The 17,640-nt window shown below is 40.2% G+C and overlaps 1 non-coding gene across 1 annotated transcript; it reads right to left on the bottom strand.

The window, feature by feature from the left end:
- Positions 1 to 6,715: 6,715 nt before the first annotated feature.
- LOC114231075 (U6 spliceosomal RNA) lies at positions 6,716 to 6,817 on the bottom strand. The gene has a single exon (XR_003617054.2). It is a non-coding gene; the product is annotated as a U6 spliceosomal RNA (small nuclear RNA).
- Between the last annotated feature and the right edge of the window lie 10,823 nt (positions 6,818 to 17,640).

Here is a 17,640-nt window from a genome sequence, read left to right as displayed (position 1 = left end):
GGTCTGATAAAATTGGATTAGAGCTCTTGATATAAGGACTTGAGCAATCTGAGGGGAAAATGCAATTATAAGTAACTGTAGCTGTCGAGTCTCTCCCCTGTGCAATGTTTCAATTCCAGAGATCACGAGCTGGAAAAGCAAACCATCACTGATCTGTTCCCTCCAGTAAGTGAGCTGACCCTGCACTGCAACTGTCTTGGTTCCTGGTAACTAGAAATAATAAATCCTCTTTATAGACAGTAGTTTGAGCTGCTATTTTCTTCTTTTTAGAATAGAAAAAAAAGGAATGGTTGGCTCCTGAAAGGTAAGCTTCAAGAAGAAAAACTGCTCCATCTTCTCTTGTTATTGATAATTCTACCTTTATCTCACCATCCATTTTGGTCAGTAGCCACCTTCCCTTGTTTGACCCCAGAGCTATACAAGCTGGTTTCAATGAGCTCTTCCCAACATTCTCATTATCCCTATCATCGGACTTACTGTACTATATTATAATTGTTTATGTATCTTCACATATGAGAATTTAAGCTTTTTGGTCTTATTCGTTTTTTTATGTCAGTGTTTAGCACAGTGTCTTACACATGGCAGGTTTTAAAAAAGGTATCTTGAATGAATTCACAAATGGATGAATGGATGGGTGAGTATCCACAGGTCCTCTGTAGATGATCTAGGAAGATACATCTGGATAATCTCTCAGAACATTCCAGCTCCTTCTGTGTCCTTCAGATGAATCACTTAACACTGTTAGGTAAATTGTGATTTACTGCTGCCCATTTCATTAGGTTGTTGTGAAGCTCAAAATAAGTACTTCATGCCAGGTGCCTATCCATGAACCAGACACTGTTCCTTTTTCACTCTCTCCACATTCAGTCTGTCTTCTACTAGAAGATGTTGGCCAGGATTGCACTGGGGCAGCAGCCATGCTGTCTGTAATGTGGTAAGATGATAACTTGCCCCCAATAGCTCAGTTGTTTGAGTCTGATGTGTTCAGAGGATTTTTCCTGGGGGTGGGGGAGGAGAAAGGACTATATCAGTTCCTCAATTCAGTTTACCTTACAATATAAATTTTGTATATTAGAGTATTTAAGAATAGGGCCAAAACTTCCACTTCCCACAATATTGAAGAAAAAGTACTACAAGAACCTCCTAGCTCACAAAATCTAAAAATTCTTAATAAAAGATGTTAAAATGCTTATCTGAGCTGTCAGGAAAATAAAGGAAATTATAAGAGCCTAAAAATTACAATAAAGCACAAGTTTTCAGAGGTAACCTTTCTGAAGTAATGGATCCCATTAATTATCCCTGGTGGTGTAGAGTCATCATTTTAATGGGCATCAAGCAGGGGTCAGCATACAATACCTAGGACCTGAACAAGGTGAGGACAGAAAAAGATCCCTAAACAGGCCAGGACCTAGGAGTTGACATCTTTAATGCAAGAGTAAACCAAAAGCAGAAAATGTATCCCACAAAGGAAAATAGTAAAAAAAAATGTTTAAAAAAAAATATTTCTTATCTCAACCTTTCAACCTTGGCTCTAAGCAGAATCTATTTTGAAAATTCCTATTCATCAGAAGTCCTCATGAGGATTTAGAGCCAAAATCTAGAATTTACACTACCTATGTGGTCCCAAAATACCTACCTTTAGAACTTAATTTAAAGTGACTCATTATTAGCAATGCCTTCCTAGATAAATATAAATTAAACCAAGGCCTCAAATAGTTTCCTTGGGTATTTATAAACTCACTAAAATATAAAAATATAAATCAGAAGAGGAAATAAGTCATTTGATGAAGAATAAATAGAAATAACAAACAAAAAATATTATAGCTACAAAAATGGTTAATATTGGAATTAGTAATTATAAAATACTAGAGGCCTGGTGCATGAAATTTGTGCCGGGGGGGGGGGGAGTGTCAGGGGGGCGGGTAGAGGGGGAGATCCCTCAGCCCGTCCTGCACCCTCTTGTAATCCAGGACTGCTGGCTTCTAACCACTCACCTCTCTGCCTGCCTGATTGACCCTAACCACCTCTGCCTGCCGGCCTGATGCCCCTAACTGCTCCCCTGTCTGACAGGCTGATCACATCCTAACTGTTCTCCCCTGCCAGCCTGATTGCCCCCTAACTGCTCTCCCCTGCTGGCCTGATTGCCTGCCCCCTAACTGCTCTCCCCTGCCAGCCTGATTGCCTGCCCCCTAACTGCCTCTGCCTTGGCCCCTGCCACCATGGCTTTGTCTGGAAGGATGTCTGGAAGATGTCCAGTCTAATTAGCATATTACCCTTTTATTAGTATAGATAAAATAAGTTGGTTTGATATACTTAATAAAAATAGAACATCTGAAGTATAATAAGGTACCAGAAACTATGAAATATGATCAGGTGGATTTGAAAAAATAAAACAAAACTTCCAAGTAAAAAACACATAACAAATGAGACTAAAGACCCCGAGAATTGATATGGCATTAGATACAATGGAAGAGAGAATTAGTGAACTGGAAGAAAAAAGTTGAGGTTTTTGGTCTTTGTTCACTTAAAAAAAAACAACACAAATAAAAAGTAATTTATTGTGTAATATTCTATGCCTATAGTGGAATATATGAATTATATATTAATATAATAATATATTATATTAATATATAATTCATATACCAACTGAAGAATCCAATATTAACAATGTAACTGAAACTAGCTCTATCCTCCTCCCATTCTCCTTCTTTCCTTTCAAACATAACCACTTTCCTGAATTTTGTGTTTATCATAGTCTTGTTTTCTAAAAATAGTTAACTACAATGTAGGTATAACCAAATAATATTTGTTCAGCGTTGCTTGTTTGTGCTAATATTTATAGTGCTTTTATTAACTGTCTTATACATTTCACCTAGTGCACAAGTGCAAGAATTTATCTAGAGTACACACACCTAGGAGTGGAACTGTTGGGCCATAGAAATGTAATCTTTACCTGTGCTAGACACTGCCAAGTTGTTTTCCAAAGAAAGTGTACTATTTTCCAGTCCTAACAGTAATGTATGAGATTGTTTTCTACATTCTCAACATCTGTCATTGTCCAACTTCATAATTTTTTTGTCCATTTAGTGCAGGTGGGGGGAACCTTTTTTCTGCCAAGAGCCTTTTGGATATTTATAACAAAATTCTCAGGCCATACAAAATTATCAACTTAAAAATTAGCCTGCTATATTTGGTCAAACATCTAATTAATTCACCCCTAATGCCTTGGCAGCACCAGACCAAATGATTTCAAGGGCCTTATACAGCCTGTGGGCTGGACATTCCCCACCTGATTTAGTGTATGTAAAATGTTCTCATTATGGCTTTCATTTGCATTTTCCTGATTACTGACAAAGCTGAGAATCTTTTAATATCTTGAATAGTCATCCACATTTCTTTTTGTGAATTACCTTATCATGTCTTTTGTACATTTTTAAACAGGTTGTATGCATCCTATATAATAAAGAGGTTATATGAAAATTGACCCTCACGCCGTCACAGCGGAGGCAGTGTTCCCGTAAGGAGCCCTAAAGAGCAATCAGCAGGGACCTGAGGCTATATGGTTCCGGGCAGGGGTGGGGGACCTGAGGCTGTGCCCCCCACCTGGTGGGGCTTGACAGGGGACCTCAGGCTGCCCCCCCCCCGTGCCAGCACTGGGCCGGGGGACCTCAGGCTGTGAACCCTGGGGGACTTCAGGCTATGCCCCCTGCCTGGCAGAGCTTGACAGGGCATCTCAGGCCGCACCCCCCACCCCAGCACTGGATCAGGGAACCTCAGGTCACGCCCCTGCCCTAGCACCGGGCCGGGGGACCTGAGGCTGCATCCCCCCACCCAAAAGGGCTTGGCAGGGGACCTGAGGCTGCACCCCCTACCTGGCGGGGCTTGATGGGGGACCTGAGGCTGTACCCCCCCACACCTGGTGGGGCTTGATGGGGATGGGGCCGGCCGGGTCTGGGTCTTGCACAATTTCGAGGTATACATGGGTGGCCGGGGACTTGACTCTGGGTCCCACGGCATGCCCCAGGCTCTAACAGGAGGAAGATTTTCATATACATTTTACTAATTTTCTTTCATCTCTGACACTTCTATTATAGAGAAAGGGCAAATAGCAATATTAAAATATTTTCTCTAATTAATTCCCTTTTAATGTACACAAATTTCATGCACCAGGCTACTAGTTCTTTATATATTCTGGATCCTGGTCCTTTGACTTATGTAGTGTCAAGATTTTCTCCCAGTTTGTAGCTGATATTTTACTCTCTTTATGATATTTTCAGAAAGCATAAGTTATTAATTTTAATGAAGTAAATTTTATTTCCTTTTTTATCTTTGCTTTTTTGTTTATCTTTCAGTCTCATAGAGAAAGAGTCATTCATTGTAAAAGGAAAACCTTTAAAGTTTTAGAAGAAAATACAGAATATCTTTATGACTTTTGGGTAAGGAAGGATTTCTTAAACAAGACCCAAAAAGGGTTTATCATAAAACGTTGCTATGTTCACAAACTTTTAAAAAGATTTTTAAGATAAGTTCAGGGGCATAAGCTGAGCCATTGCTTTCATTATTTTTTCTGGAGAAATACACTGCTCTGTGCTGCTGAAGAGGTGCCACCAGAACAAAGGGCTGCCTGCTCAGCCTCACAACTGTGTCCTAATTCTCATCCTTCTCACCCCCGCAGCCACCACCTTCCCAGAAGGGAGGCCCGGAGACCCACAGCAGTTTCTTCACCTTTAGTTGTTCTTTGTTATTGGCACTGATTGGGGGTCTGTTTCCGCTAATCTTAACTGTAGCAAAATGCTCCAGGATGTCTATTCTTCTGGTTACATATGGAATTTCCTGGACTTCAGTTGATTGCTTGGGATGGGGGCTGATTAGATGCAGCTATTTCTAGGCATCCTTGCCTTTTCTTTCCTGAAAAACCATTGTGTTAGCAACATATTTTTAGGTGGGGCTGCAATATTCACATACATTTTCTTCTCTTTTTCACCATACAATTTCAGATCCTGTTTTCTTCCAGAAAAAAACATTAGCATCAAATGCTACTTTCCACAGTCCTATTCTTTGTAATATAATTTATGTAATCCTATAACTATTCTGTTATCACTTTTTAGCATTTTGAGGCCATTTTTTCCCTGTGTGATTTCATGAGACTTCCCTCATACTCCCCATCACCCTCCCCTTTCCCATGTATCTATTTATGGATCATTATTCCCTTCTCCATCAACATCTTCTCAGCATAGCTGAATGCTCCAGGGAGACGGGGCTGGTTGGAGGCTCTGCCATGATAAATGGGTTTCTTTTCACTCTTCCGTAATGGGCTGGCTTCCACTCAGAGGAGCTAATTTCTTTGTAGCTACTTGGATAACCTAAGTAGATTAGGTTACCAGTATTGCTGCTTATCTCATTCTAGAATCAATGATCCAATTCACATGATTACTACCTATAAATCTGGGGAAACTATTACACGGAAGCCCTACTAATTGATTAGTGGGTATTTCCTGAAATGAGTCATTTACAAAACTCTACCTTAGTTCCTAGCCTATTTCTGAGGCAATTATAAGATAGTGAGTTGCTCATTTGTTGACTGTTTTATGGTAGCAGTTTATTCCTGGGGTAATGTCTGAATCACACCCCAGTTTCTCAGGATTCTGGCCATTGGTTCTTTCTCATTTCTTTGTCCTGTGCCTCTTTCTGAAGACCTCTGAGGTAGATGCCCAATTTGTGACACAGCTGATCCTGAGTTTCCAGCTGTCTGTTGATTTTGATGGCACTGAAATGTCATGGTCTTTTTTATCCTGGAAGAAAATTTTAAACAGAATCTGCTTCCTTCTGCCTTGCCTTCCCACGTCCAACTGACCATGTCAGAGGAAAAGGCCAAAAGAGACGTGTAGGTAGGGGATATACAGGGTGCCCTGCCTCTCCTCCCAAGACCCATATGCTGATGGGATGCGCCAAAAGATAGTGGCAGCTCTCCAGCTGAGTGTCTCCTGGAAGCTGGAATCCCCATTTTTCCAATCAGATAAGAACGAGGTATTTATAATTTTGTATGTGCCAGACACTAAATTACAGACTGTGCCTTAAAATCTGAATGGGACAGGAAGTCAGGTAATAACTGCTGTCATACACTGAGCACTTTCTATGAACAAGGTGATTTGTGCTAAGATTTTTACCTATAGCATCTTATTTAATCTTATAACCATCATGTGTCCTGGGTGTTATCACCTACATGAGAAAACCACGAGAGGTTGGATACATTTCCTCGGTCATTTAACTAATAAGTGAAAAAATTAAATTCAAACATAGACTTAGCTAACTCAATAGGGTGCTTTTAACCATACACCATTCTGCCTCCCTCATCTATATATATAAAAGGCTAATATGCAAAGTGTCTGCACTGACCACCAGGGGTGGCACAGAACAAAGGAAGGCCCCTGCCAGCAGCTGGCAGCTGGAAGGCCCCGATTGTCCCTGATCACCGGCTAGGCCTAGGGACCCTACCGTGCATGGAATTTCATGCACCGGGCCTCTAGTTAAAAAATAAATTATAGCGCAGAATTACGTGGTACTAACTAAAAGGAGGTCAGAAAGAGGTGAGTTCACGGTGGGCTGGAGTAGTCATGGGCTACAGAGTAGAAGGAGAGGATCCATGGAAAGCACCTAACCTCATGTTCCTCAAACTTTTTTAAAAATTTTGTGATAAAAAACACATGATAAATTTTAAAATATGGAATGCTTTATGAGTTTGTTGTCTTGCATAGGGGCCATGCTAATCTTCTCTGAATCATTTCAATTTTAGTATATGTGCTGCACAAGAGATCACTCTCAAACTTTTTAACTTACATGAAGTGTATTTTACATTATGACCCAGTACTAGTAAATACACACATATATAAATGAAACAAATTTTTACTTTGTAATACTTGCCCTATTCCATGCAGAGCACTCTATTTTTCTACTATGCTTTATGTCTGTTTTTAAAATAATTCTAGTCATAGTCTACTAAACAGACTTTCTGACCTACAGTACTGATCTAGAAACCTCGACAGATGGGGAAACCGAGGCCCAGAGATGAGTTGAGTCCCTAGCCCAGTGTCTTGAAAATAGTCATCCTAAGTGTCTTTGCTTTATCTCCTATGTGACCCAGCACACCCATATGGCACCTCAGTGCAGAGCTGGGATAGAATCCAGATTTCCTGACTCCCAGTCCAGGCTTTTTCAGTCAAGGGAAGTTTGTCAAAGAGGAGGGACTCTCCCACGGCAGTTTCTTCAATGGTGTGGGTAGAAGTGGGAGGAAACAGTGAAGTTGTGGGAGACTCACACCACACCCAGTGGGCCTTGTTCAAGGTCACAAGGTCACAAAGCTGTCTCATTCCAAAGCTACCCTCTTTCTCTGGTTGTCTAGCCTGGTTGCTCAGTCAAATCACCTGAGAGCTCTCCAACAATACTAATGCCCAGCTGCACTCAGATCGATGTAATCCGATTATTTATGGATGGGATGTTCTCTAAAAGCTGCCCAGTTGGTTTTAGTATGGAGCTATCACCTCAACGCAGTGTAGAAGATGTCCTTTAACACCACTCCTGCTTACCCTTCAAGCCCCAGAAAAAATGCCCCTTCCCAATCTCATGAAGCCCTGACTCAAATCCCAGCCAAAAGGAACTGCCTTTCCATTATTGTATTCATCCAGTGCTCAGATCCTTTCACCCTGTGTTTGACTTCCTGTTCCATGCCTTACTCATCTTTGTATCTAAGCATGCAATAAAATTTACAGAATATTCTCTGCTCAGATGGCTCTTCTTCCTCGTACCACCCAGACCTCTAAAATCTACTGTGATTCACCTACAACTCGTAATGAGGGTGATGAAAATTCTCCCCAGGATCAATGTTACTATTGGACAAGAGGGACACTCCCTCTAGGGGCTGCAGATTCCAAACAGCAATGAGACTGCAGTACCCCTTCTGGCGTGGCTGGGCTTTCTCTCCAATCTTTCCTCTCCAGTGGCCTCCTCCGGGTTTTCAGATTTCTGACAAGGCAGTGTGGCCCAGTGTGCAGTACCCTAGACAGGAAATGGGGAAGACACACTTCCTGTCCTAATCACGCTGTCTGCCTGTCATGCCATAGGGCCTTCCCTTTTTTGTTTTGTGAGCTAGGAATGACAACATTCCTAACTCAACTGTCACCCTCTGCTCCGTTTCCTCCTGGGGATTATATAAGAACTCTTGTATATGAAAACAAACTTTGTTCAGGTCCTTGAGCTTTTCTGAGGACAGCTTTGTATAAATATAAGATACCTTTTGTTTTTGTTTGTAGCCCAGGGGATTTGCGGAAAGAAGTTGAGAGCCAGTGATGCTCGTTTTTATGGGCAGAAAATAGCTGCTGGAAAAACAACCCGATGTGTAGAGCACAATGTTCTGATGGAGCAGGCAGAATTATCTTTCCCAGGCAGCCAGGAACACAAAACACCTGGTGCACACGTTTCCTGCCCCTTCACATATTTTGAAAGAAAGAGACCTTTACCCTGACCTGTCAAGCAATGATCTTCATGAACTTCTGTCCACAGACTGTGACTGTTATCTTGGCTTGCTGCTGTGGATTTAATTGGTAAACATAGCTGATTCTCACTCATGGGGCGTCTTCTCCAGATATCCCTCAGACCTTATCAGATCCACACATGCATCTCTTCTTCCTTAAATGCAACCATTGGATGTGCTAACAGTCAGGGGCTTCCTGCCACATTCGTTCAACACTGTGTTGGGTGCCATTGAGAAGACAGGGATCTTGATGAGTTGACCCTGACCCTACAATTGCTCTAAATCTTCGAGGGAGAGAAAACAAAATAAATTCACTGGGAACATTTAGAGAATAATGCAAATCTATTCATAATAAGATTCACTTCCTACCTTAAAGGCTCAAAAGTATTTAAAGGCTCAAGGGTGCTTAAAGAAGGAAATTGATTCAATTTCACTGTTGCACTGGCACATCTTGAGGGAAGATTTCGATAACTAGTGAAGAACTTGCCCTTAAATTCATGAAAACTCCACAGAAAACTTTGCAAGCACACAGAAAAACATTCTGGAGGAAAATAAAAGTTAAGAGAGGGAAGTAATCTATTATTCAACTTTTCATAGCGTATAGGAAGGCATAATAATGTTGATTTAACTAAATGTTGACCTAACTAATGAATTTGAGATAACTATATTCCAAGGAAAAGTGGAAGGAAGGGGAAGGATGCATATGAGGGCAAAGTACAGAAATGCAAAAGAAAGCTAAAGCCTCACATTCCATGCTGGGAAGACAATATATGGTGACTAACTCTGAAAAAAAAAAAAAACAAGTAGGATCAATACCAGCATTATTTAGAGACACCAATAAGTACCAACTAGCTAAAGAGATGAACATGATGGCTCTTTTTGGTAATCAGAAAATGATGGAGGGCTCTGCTGCTTTTAGTAATAAACCTGATGAAACTATTAGACGCTGAACTATGTGTGTATATACAACTTCAGTGAAACAAAAAAGCAAAAAAAGAAGAAAAAATAAGGAAAGAAAGAAGGTAGAAATCAGTGTGGGAAAGCTTCATGGAGGAAGAGGAATCGCAACACAGGGGAAAGGTGCTCAATAATATCGATGAAGTGAACAAAGGAAACGTGAAATGGCCCTTGAAGGACAAAAGCATTGAGGAGGTGGAGGAAGGAGCCAATAGCTATTGCTGGGAAAACCAGATAGCACCGTAGTTTAAGTCCTGGCTTTGGAGTAAGGCAGGTTGAGCTGGGTATGCCCCTCATAGGCTGTGTGATTCTGAGCAAGTTAAATAACCTCTCTAAGCTTTACTTTCCTCTTATATAATAAGTACTAACAATACCTCCATCATAGATTTGGTGGAGAAGTAACTAAATAAGCACAAATTGGCAAACTCTTAGCACAATGCCAGGAATATAGTAGCTCTTCAATGTTTATTTATTGTTGTTATTATTGTGATTATAACTAACACCATTATTGAAAATAGGCAGGAATTACTTAGTCTATATTTGAGGAAAATATATTCTCCCTATAATAAAATAATCAAAAACTTGATATTGAGCATTATTTGTGCAAACTTAAGTAGAAAGAACCTGCCCACTATAGCATTATTGTTTTCCTCAAGCTGGGATTTCTTGACTCTTCCCTTTCTTCCAGTGTCCTTCTCAGCCCCACTACTTCATATTCCCCTGTGCCACAGTGAGCCCCCAGTGCCTCCTCTCTCCCCCATCTTCCTGCTGCCCTCTCTTCTCCCCAGATGAGTGACAGCTTGGTGAGTCATAAGGGATGGATGTGTGACGGTGGCCTTTCAGGCAATGATGACAGAGTATGGGGCCTGGGGACAGAGATTCTCTCGGATGTTTCCCAATCCTACCCAGCCATGTATAAACAGCTAATGACCTCTCACACAAGGAGCACCCAGCAGCAGAATTCTGCGTTCCTTTACAATCAGATTTTTAGTAGTAAGAGTTTAAGGAATTCTTTATTTTCCTTCTGGTGGAGACATGGATTCACCACAGAGGCCATAGCTAAGCCATGGTGTCACAGGTCAATAGGGCTGTCATACACATACCACTGGGTAGTTTGAGCACTGCACACAAACACCTCAGGTAGGCATTTGCTTATCAAGTTATGAGATCCCACTCCCCTCCATAATCCACCCAATGGATGACAGTCCTGTTCTCACTGAAATGTACTTAGCCACATTCTTAGCTTCAGAGGGCTCTCTTGGCTTCAAATTACCTACAGGATAAAACCCAAGATTCTTAGCCTGGCAGATAAAGCGTTTCCCATTCATCCCTGCCTTTTTCTCCTCATCTCCTACCATAGTAAACTTCTCCCCAGTCCCCACAAACACCATGCCCTTTTAGGACATGGTCCTTTCATCCAAATACATTTCCTACCTTCTTCACTTGGTAAACTCCTGCTCATTCTACTCAAACCACCTCCAGTGTCATTTCCAAAGTAAAAACTATCTCCAGGCTTTGGAATCTACAATCCTTTGCTCTAGGATGTTTCGGCCCCAAAAGACTAGCACATAGTCGATGCTTAAGAAATATTTCTTAAATGAATGAATGAGTTCTGACTTCAGTAATAGCATTTATTATGATGGCCTACATACGTACTAGTTTCCTCCTCAGACTGAGCTTCTCAAAAGGGTAAGGTCAAGGGAGATTGTGTTTTTTAAATCTGTATTCTGAGATCTTAGCACAGTGAGTCATATAGTAGGCTTTACGGCAAAGTTTGACAAATGGATGAATTTCCAATATATATTTTGGAAAAATGATTTTTTTTCTCATCGTGCATTATTTCTTACATGATTCAATTGCCCTTCTCTGTTAATGTTGGGTTGGGAGGAAGGGGAGTGAAGAGAACAGGGGTGTTTTGTTAGCTTCCCTCTCTAGAATATGAAGTGGGGTGCTGTCTTAAGTTAGAGTCCCTGGAATTGGAGGCTGGGATTGGGGATCCTATGCAAGTGCTCACAGGGAGACCTTGTAAGGGAGTGAGGGAAGCAAGACAGGACATGGGAGAAGCAAAGTAAGGATATGGGCTAAACTGCACACAGGCCTTAGCCCAATCCCATAGAAAGTTCTGGTACAGGACAGGATAGCCTCACAGAATTGTCCCATTTGGAGGCAAAGGAATAGGTTTTTGTACTCCTGTATTAGTATCACGTTGCAAACCACATACAGAAGTAGAGGGCCACCTCCCAGGCATTTCTGAGTGGAGCAGCTCTGGTGGCCAAGAGAAGCCTTAGTCAGCAATACTCACAGCAGCTGAGTAAGAAGATAACAGACTAGTAAAAGGATCTGAGTAGCACAGCAAAAGCCCCTACCACACCCTTAAACGCAAGGATGATAGAAAGTGTTTACTCCTGGCAGGATTATCCAAGACTTTACTTAAAACCTATCTACTTCTGTTTGATCAACAAGTCTAATCAACATGGTTATCTGGGCTGGTTTCTCACTCCTTAACAGACTCTTAAAGGTAAGCACATCACTTAAGCAAAAAAGAAACAGGGACTCCAAAAAGCAGAGCATTCTGGAACCTTGTAGTGTAGATCCCTAGAGGGCAGTAAATTAAAGTCTAGAAAAATTGAGATTTGCAATAAGAAAAGGTTAAATAATCTATGTATGGCCTTCTATATTTAAGAACACAGGTTGATATGCAACATAATTTTAAAAGATTTCATTTGAAATTTGGAAGCTTAAGCTGTATGAACAACTACATAGACATCTTATTTTTGCAGAATATCTGCTTCCCCGCCAGCCCTCAATGAGTGAGGTGTTATTGAACTATTCCTTGGAGAACATCTGACCTCAGGAGCCTGTTGAAACTTCTTGGACAGTAGCATAACTTCAGACTTGTTTAAACATCCTGACACTTCTGATTCTATCACATACAGTATATACACTGTCTGGCATAGAGAGAGCTATAGCCTGGCATCAGACATATGGAGTTCAAGCCCCTCTACTATCATTAACATCTGGTAGCCCTAAGCAAGCCATTTATCTTCTGTGAGTCTCAATGTCTTCATCTGCAAAGGGAAATAATCATATTTATCACGTTATTAATAATATTTATTAGAGAATATTACATCTTACACCAACGTAATATATTATTATATTAACAATATTATTGTTGTTATTATTATGATGTTTCATCAGCCCGCAGTGAGGAGCAAATGAGATAACATTTGTGAAGTTGCTTTGTAAAGGTCAAAAATTAATTAAAATGAAGGTAGTGTATTTGGCAAAGCAACTACCCTTTCATCCCTTTCTTTTTTCCGATGAACATTTTGACAGTTTTCCTAAACCCATAAAACTGGTGAGATACACATGGGTGCCATTTCCTATAGGTTTACTCTGCCCCGGCTCTCCACCATCTGGCCTCCGCGCTGCCCTCCCGCAGGCCGCCTGCACCATTTCTTGCTCCTATTTCAGATGACTGCCTTTGGAGCCTGGGCTTCTCAGGAAGGACATTGCACAATCAGAAAACCCTGATCGGCCGAGGCTGTAACTTTTTTTTTTCCTGGAGTCCTTTCAGGAATGTGTCACAGGAGGTGGGAGAGATGGCCCATGGAACAGAGAGTACTAGGCACCAGCAACCCGGTAATAAAATGTACGAGCATTCCTTTTCAAAATCTGATGAAGGCTTCAATCTTCATCTAAGTCAAAGGGCCAGGGGTCCACAGCACTGAGACTTACTGAGCTGCTTCAAAAAGCTGGAGAAACAATGACCAAAATGCAGGCCGTAGAGCAAGAGGGAGTGTTTTCTAGAACTCGATGACGTCTATTTTCAACAAGTGGTGAATTTGCCAATAGCAATTATCTCTCAGCGTGAGCCAGCCTCAAGCTATGTGCTGTCAGAGGCAGCTTGCTCTGAGTGAAGAGCTGGTTGACTCTTCATGGCTTTTCCAGTGCCATCCTCAGTGATGGCATCTCGGTAGCTTATAATCAGCCAGGGTGGCAGTATTTACATCATGAAACTTGACAGGTGCCACAAATAGGGTTTTTTTTTTCCCACCAGTTTTTTTTTTTTTCCCAAAATCCCAGCAGTGCTTACCTGCACTGCCAAGTTTGTATCCAAATGTCAACAAGATGAGTGGAATCCTAAAATAGCTTTCAGAAGAACAGTTGCTCTTGAATTTCCATGTAAATCACTGGGGAAAAGGAGGTTTATATGTATATAAATATCAAAAAACCCGTGCTTTCCTATTCCAAATTCACCTTCCTCATGTAGCTTCTCCTTTCCTTTAGCATGAATGCCTTAAAGGGCGCTACCACACTGAGAAAAACCTGAGTCACTGTTACATCCTTGGCATTGTCAACTTGATTGTTGTTGTTTTTTTCTGGTTGTTTCCACGCCCCCCCCCCCCCCCGGAAGTGTTTCCCAGGCTCTGCCAGTACAGAGGATGCCTAAAGAAAGTAATTTTCCTGTGGGGAGTATACCCGCAGAGCTTGAGGTATCCCGGGGGGAAAAGTAGCGGCAAGATGCTGCTCTCTGATTGGAGGAGTTTTGCCAAACAAATCATATTCAGCTGAAAGTGGCCAACCTTAGTAAGAGAACATGAATTTCTTCTTCCTTTGCATACCAATCTGTAAGATTCATGAAAAATTAAAGAGAATAAAAATGCAAACATGCACAATTTTCACTTCCATGGACATTTTTTTTCTTCTTTTTCTAGTGATGTAATTCCTCCTACATTTATTAGTTAAAATTCTTTTCTATATGTTTTTAATTTAATTTAACTTATTTTATTTTCATCATCATTTATCCCCTCTATGCCCCCTTCCACACCCATCTCCCCCCCACCCCCACCCCCCAATCACCACCACAGACCTTTATTTTACTAATACCTGTGGCTATAGCTGATGGATTTCATGACTCTTCATTGGAAAAAAAACAATCCCCCCAAACAAATTTTATTCACATTCCCTATCTTCAGTCTGGATTAAAAACAGGAAACTGCAAACCAATGGCTGTCCCTTGGAAGAAATCTTATTAAAAAATGAAAAAAAACAACAACACAAAAAAAAAACAACAGAGGGAAAACCCCAGTTCCTGAGATATGGTAGATGCTTTTTGGAGGCCACTGGAAGCTTGCCTAAATCATCCTGGTGAAATGGAATACATGCTGGTGTTGGAGTATGGGCACCTCCTTGTTTCTTGCTAGTAATGATCTTCATCTGAAGGAAGGGTGCTAGCCTAGGCACCACTCAATGCTACTTATGGAATCTGAGGTCTCGGGGTCAAGTAGCCTTAGACCCTTCCACTCCATACCTTCCTTGAATCTCCCACATATATAGTTTCTTGTCACTGGATGATGAGAGAATGATGGGCTCACTGGGGTGAAAAGCCACATCATTGATGGAGTCAGCATAGCCAGGCAGCTCATACAAAATCTTCCTGCGTGTGATATCCTACACATACACAAACCTGCTATGTTGCTTCCATCAAATGACCAAGAACACCTCAGAAGATTTTTTCAAAGTTTTGCATATTTTTTGAAGTATCATTTACATTATCACCCCAAAATTGAAATACTTATCAATCTAGCAGAATGTATACAAAATCTATATAAGAAAAACTATAACATTCTGATGAACAAAATCAAAGAAAAACTAAATATATATGCCATGTTCATGGATAGGAAGCCTCAATGTAGTTAAGATATGAGTTCGTCCCAACTTGATCTATAGAGTCAATGCAATACCAATCAAAATCCCAGCAAGTTATTTTATATATATTGACAAACTAATAATAAAGTTTACATGGTGAGGCAGAAGCCTCAGAAGAGCCAACACAGTATTAAAGGAGAAGAACACAGCTGGAGGACTATTACTACCCTTTAAGACTTTAAGACTTTCTATAAAGCAACAGCAATCAAAACAGTATGGTACTGACAAAAGAATAGACAAATGGGTCAATATAGAACCGAGAAATAGGCCCCAATAAATACAGTAAACTAATCTTTAACAAAGGAACAAAGCAATATAATGGAGCACATATAGTCTCCACAATAACTGGTGTAGGAAAAACAAGACATCCATATGCAAAAAAATTAACCTAGACACAGATCCCACACACTTCACAAAAATTAACTCCAATTGGATCACAGACCTGAATGTAAAATGCAAAACTATAGAACTCCTATATGACATAGGAGAAAACCTAGATGGCCTAGGAAATAGCAATGACTTTTTAGGTACAAAACCAAAGGCAAAATTCATGAAAGAAATTGATAAGTTGGACTTTATTACAATTAAAAACTTCTGCTTTGTGAAGGACAATGACAAGAGAATGAGAAGACAAGTCACAGACTGGGAGGAAATATTTGCAAAAAACACAACTGATAAAAGACTGTTATCCAAAATATATGAAGAACTCTTAAAACTTAACAGTAAGAAAACAAACAACCTGATTTAAAAATGTGCCAAAGACGTTGACACCTCACCAAAGCATATATACAGATGGCAAATAAGCATATGATAGGATGCTTCACATTATATGCTATCATGGAAATGCAAATTAACATATCAATGATATTCCACTACACACTTATTAGAATAGCCAAAATTCAGAACACTGTTAACACTAAGTACTGGCAAGACTGTGACGTAACAGAAACTCACATACATTGCTGGTAGGGATTCAAAATGGTACGGTAACCTTGGGAAATATTTTGGCAATTTCTTACAAAATGAAATTTACTCTTGTCATATAATCCAGCAACCATGCTCCTTGGTATTTATGCAAAGGAGTTGAAATGTATGTCTACCCAGAAACTTTCTCACAGATATTTATAGTAACTTTATTCATAATTGCCAAAGCTTGGAAGCAAGCAAGATGTCCTTTAGCAGATGAATGAACAAATAAGCTGTGGTATATCCTAACAATGGAATATTACTTAGCATTAAAAAGAAATGAATTATCATCCAGGAAAAGCCATGGAGGAAACTTAAATGCGTATTACTAAATGAAAGAAGCCAATCTTAAAAACTGCATATTGTATGACTCCAAGTATATGACATTCTGGAAATGGCAAACCTACAGAGACAATATAAAGATCAGTGGTTGCCTGAGGGAGTGGGATTTTTAGGTCAGTGAAAATACTCTATATGATACCATAATGATGGATACATGTCATCATGCATTTTCCCAAACCCATAGAATGTACAAGACCAAGAGTGAACCCTAAACAATGGACTTAAGAGTGATTATGATGTGTTCATGTAGGTTTGTCCTCGGTAACAAACGTACCATTTGTGGGTAGGGGCAGTGTATATGGGAAATCTCTATATTTTCTTCTCAATTATGATGTCAACTTAAAAAGTCTCTAAAATATCATTTATAAGAATTATAAAAATAAGAGAGACATGCAAAACTTTTAATGATGGTGTGCAACAGTTTAATTATTTTGAAGTCGTCTGTTTTAGAACACTTGAGAAGAGAACATGTTAGTAACGTAGGCTCCTGTTATCTATTATGCAGTAGCATACTAATCCAAAACTTAGTGGCTTAAAATAATTTATCCCTCACAGTCTGTCAATTGACTGGGCTCATCAACAGAGTGGTTCTTTTTGGGGTCCCTTATGGGATTGCAACTAGATAATGACTGGGCTAGTCTGGAATCATCTGAAGGCCAGACTGAACAAGACTCCAAGTTGACCTCTTCCCACTCATGTCTGATTCCACCCAGAATTCCTGTGGTCTCTGTCTCCAGTAGAGTGTCCTGGACATCCAAAAAAAAAAAAAAAGGCAAAAGACTGAATAGACACCTCATAAAATGTATCATTTGTCGTCAGAAAAATGCAAATTAAAACCACAAGAGATACCATTTCACACTAACTAGAATGGCTGAAATTTAAATGACTGACACCAAACGCTGGCAAAGACAGAGGTAAATTGGCAAACTATTGCCGGCAGGCCAAAGCCAGCTCACCACCTGTTTTTGTAAATAAAGTTTTATTGGAACACAGCTACACTCTCATGTTTATAAAGTGTCTATGGCTTTTACAAAACAATAGCAGAGTTACATAGTTGCAACAGGACCATATAGCTTACAAAGTCTAAAATATTTATTCTCTGGCCTTTAACAGGAGAAGTTTACCAACCCACATGT

This window comes from Eptesicus fuscus, chromosome 2 (assembly GCF_027574615.1).
Source record: "Eptesicus fuscus isolate TK198812 chromosome 2, DD_ASM_mEF_20220401, whole genome shotgun sequence".
NCBI lineage: Eukaryota > Metazoa > Chordata > Mammalia > Chiroptera > Vespertilionidae > Eptesicus > Eptesicus fuscus.
This window is presented reverse-complemented; position numbering and strand designations above follow the sequence as displayed.